This window comes from Macrobrachium nipponense, chromosome 4 (assembly GCF_015104395.2).
Source record: "Macrobrachium nipponense isolate FS-2020 chromosome 4, ASM1510439v2, whole genome shotgun sequence".
Lineage (NCBI taxonomy): Eukaryota > Metazoa > Arthropoda > Malacostraca > Decapoda > Palaemonidae > Macrobrachium > Macrobrachium nipponense.
This window is the reverse complement of record NC_061100.1, coordinates 2,001,958-2,006,267: the sequence shown is the minus strand read 5'-3', so window position 1 is coordinate 2,006,267 and position 4,310 is coordinate 2,001,958. Positions and strand designations below refer to the sequence as shown.

Below are 4,310 nucleotides of genomic sequence, written 5' to 3'. Positions count from 1 at the left end.
CTGTAAATTCTTCTCATATTGCTCAATATTGCATGATGGTAACTTGAACAGGGTGAGTAATGAAAATAAATTACTTTTTATGTTCGATAAACAACACAAACGAACCTTGAGCAATAGAGAACACTAATACCGGACGTAAACATGCAGTGATTGCGAAATGCGTCATCAGCCCAGTGTATGTTTGTATTCCATTGCCATTTATAACAGCAACTTTTTCATATTCCCTGATCAATGTTTGCACAGTAAAGACAACGCCCGATTTGTTCTCCACGGGAGAAAATATCAAAATAATTTTTATTCTGTTTTGACGACCTTCTCTATCATTCCTGCACTTTTTCGTGCAGCATACCGTACATATACGCATACACACTTCAATTTATAGCGTATCCGGCTTCTATCTGCGACAGAAGGGGACAGACCCCAGATAGAAAATAGTCTTAAGCTCCAACCGCATTACCAGCTCATTTGTAATATGAGCTCTTGAGTTCCCTGGCCAATAAATAAATTCCTTTCTTTCAGAAATCGAACATCTAAGCAAATCCATTGTTTCCGTCTTCCATTTTCCTTGTTTGAAAAAGGTGAATATAATTATACCACAGTAAGAGTCGCGGCATATGGACGAGGTCTTCTTTTATTGTTATTTAATTAAGTTATTATATCACTTACTCAAGTGATATTAATACAACTCAATCTTACAATTACCTAAGAGAAATTCGTGTTCTGGCTGAAATATTTTTCGCATATACCAAAGAGCTTCCTTTCCTTCAACTGAAATGTAATTGACTTCCTATCTGAAGGTGTTTCTTTCCTCTAACTTGATAGTTTCTTATTGAAATTACAGCAAGCTTTGATCTTTACCGCCTCCAATCAGGTCCTGTCACAGCATCTTTCGCCATCAAAACAATTGCTCCTTCCATTTCAAATTCTGCGTCTCAAACAATGTTCAGATTCCCTCTAGTATATGTATAAATTAAGATGAAATTGGGCTCATTTTCGAACCAATAATGACGCTGAATAAACAGCCTTCATTTCCAACCAATATAATGAAAATGGAGGATATGTAACTGCACCTTCAAAGCAAAATAAAAAGGAAAAATATTATTTCAAAATAAAGTTTGCAAATGATAAGCATCCGAATATGCTCTGACATTTGGCTGGTATCTTTGAACTCACTAATTAGCACTGATTTCACAAGAGTCGGCTTATTATATCACTCTTTTTACATATATAAAAAGCATAGCACTTATTATAATGTCTGCGTTTTGCAACAAAATCTCATTCTGAAGTATAAAATTCTTCTGAACATACAATTTTGCATATTGGTTTTTAATGAACCTCATTTGACATTATGTTTAAATTTCAGTCGAAAGGCTGATATTTCTTTGGGAAATTTCAATACCTAAGTTCAGTGACGCGACATGACATTATTTGCTAATTCTAAAATATTTGTTTTACCACAAAGGACTATTACAATCATTACGTTACTTGTCATGGCTTTTAAGGAATGCCTGTTCAAGATATTCTGAGCACTTTCCATTACTGTAAATTTTTGTTCTCTCTCTCTCTCTCTCTCTCTCTCTCTCTCTCAATTATATATATATATATATATATATTATATATATATATATATATATATATATATATATATATATCTATATATATATATATATATATATATATATATATATATATATATATATATATAGTATACATATAGGTACATGTATATATATATATATATATATACCTACACAAAACACACACATATACATATACATACGGATACATATGTGCATGCGTGTATGCTCGAGCGTGTTTGGGTAGAATGCTGTGTGAAAGACCTTCTATCATCTCGTTTATTAATTTCCAATTTTCTATCCAACGACTCATTCCACTCCCTTCCCTTCAGTGCCTTCGCAGAGCTCCTGGGGCCAGCAGCGTCTACCTGGACAGAGGCAGCTCCCATCAATCTCACCTGCGTGGGTTCCATTTCAGTCCCACGCCGCCCGAATTCATTTTGTGGTATCACAGGGATAAGGTAAAATTGATATTACTGCTGGCAGATATTTAAGGTGTGGTTTTGTTTGCAATGTCAATAATGTATAATTATTATGCACTGAAAAGAAATCTAATATGAGTATAGTTTGCAAAAACAAAAACAGGAAGATACACGATTACTTACTATAAACAAAAACAAACAAACAAACAAACACACACACACATATATATTATAAATTAAATTCACTGAACACTACTTGAACAATGATGATGTTGCTAAGATTAGAACAGGGAAGTCTTTCCATACAACTTCCTTTCACCCCATACTTTCATGTCGATTTTACCTTTCTCAAGAAACATTAAGTTTCCTTAAGCATCATAAGCTTATCAGTCCATAATCCTGGTCATAAGAACCCTCTGTACCTTCGGCAATCATCATTGCACTATTCCTCCTCAATCTCCGTCAGAAAATGATTCTATTCCTCACAAATGTATGGATTTTCCTTCCGTCTCCTCTGCGGTTCTACAAAAGGCTTTATCGATTCTGGTTTCCATTACAAATCTCTTTGGATACAAAAAACAATTCCACTGCAGCTGACGCCTCTTAACGAACTTCAGTATATTTTCGATTCAAGCTTGTGGCTGACATTCCTGTTTCTCAATGCAATCATTATTGCAGTAGCTTTTATTATTGGACACATCGTCTTCAACGAAACATGTTATGAACAATTTTTTCCGCTCTGTCGTAGATGGTAACAAAAAACATTTAAAGCTTACAACATCTCTCCTGCATATATTCTATTAATGTTTTACGAATACGGCTGTAGTATTTTTTGTTGTTTATAGTTAGCTGCTGTATAATACTCTACATAAGGCTTTCAATGCTGTTTCCAGTTCGTTACAATAGAGTTCTAAACATTATCTGTTTTCCTATTCTCTTTCCAATATATTATCGTAAACCATTCTCGTTACATTTTTCCTTCCAGTTGGTGAACTACGGGAGGAGAGGAGGTCGCGAGATCCAGGTGTTCACTGAGCACAGAGGCGAACTGACAAGGTCGTCTCTCCTGGTGCACAACGCCACGTTGCTGGACTCGGGCAGGTACTCCTGCAAGCCAGCCAATGCCAAAAAGGTCTCCGTCATGGTCCACGTCCTGGAGAGTAAGATATCTTGTGGTTTTCTTTTATTATGATAATTTAATGTATTTACTCCTCACTATTTTCATTACGTTTAGGAAGTAATCCTTCTCTACTAGTAATGACAAGTCAAGTTTTAAATGTCTGTTACTCCCGAGAGCCAAGGGCCTTGAGCGGACTTCAGCTATGAACTACATTTTTCGAGAGCAATAAAACCAAGCTAAAACGTTGGAAAACCTCACGCGGTTTGTATAATCGAATGTACATGCCTTTATCATTAACTAAGGCAATCACTCAGGTAATGGAAGCCGTACTAGCTCTGTGACATCTCCGACTTAATTATCTGGTAAATTTATAAATGGATAAGTTACTTAAGCTCCAGTCGAAGCCTCAGTACAGGTCTCATAATTTTAACCTCAACTACGGGATAAAACAGATACACCCCTTTCCTGGGAAGTCTTGCGATTCAGCGATCTTATAACTCATGCAATTTAGATAACTGCTTCAACACATTCTCTCAGTCAGGCAACCGCTGCGATTATACAATATTCAGATTGCATTCTTACTTCAGAATCTCACTACCAATATAATTTTCGAAGGTAAACAAACTCTTCTTCTCTGAAATCGCAGGTGAGACTCCAGAGGCCATGAAGACCACGGGCAGCGGAGCTGCCAAAGCGCACGATAATTTCTTCTTCAGCATCATGACCGCCGTCGCCTTCTGTCTCCTCAACTCCTCGAGGGACGACTTGAACTTCCTCATCAAGGCCATCCCGTGGTGTCTGCAATTTCGTTCCCTCTCTCTCTTCGCTTACAGATGAAAAAAACGAGGAGCTTTTTCGTTCCTGGAATAAGGCTACAATCGCAGTAACCGCGAATCAATCAGAAGTTTCTAGAATCAGCGGCTCGTTGGTTGCTGAGTCAAGCTTCACACAGACAATAAATATGAGACTGAGATAACAGTAAATAGATTATCTGAATAATGTAAATATGTGGGAATCTCAATGGAAGAAATTTGGATGCAACTTAATATTAGTACAAGATGGAATTTTATAGATAGGAATGTTTGGACCAAGAAGTTTTGACAATTCTAACAAAAGGTGATGGGTATCTGCAGTATTTTACATTAGCTTCGAGTTTGTTTGAACGTTCTGTCTTTGTATTGGTGTAAGCTA

At 36.5% G+C, this 4,310-nt stretch overlaps 1 pseudogene; it reads left to right on the top strand.

Moving 5' to 3' along the window:
* Positions 1-4,099, top strand: part of LOC135210660 (uncharacterized) — a 24,641-nt pseudogene extending 20,542 nt beyond the window's left edge.
* Positions 4,100-4,310: the final 211 nt, after the last annotated feature.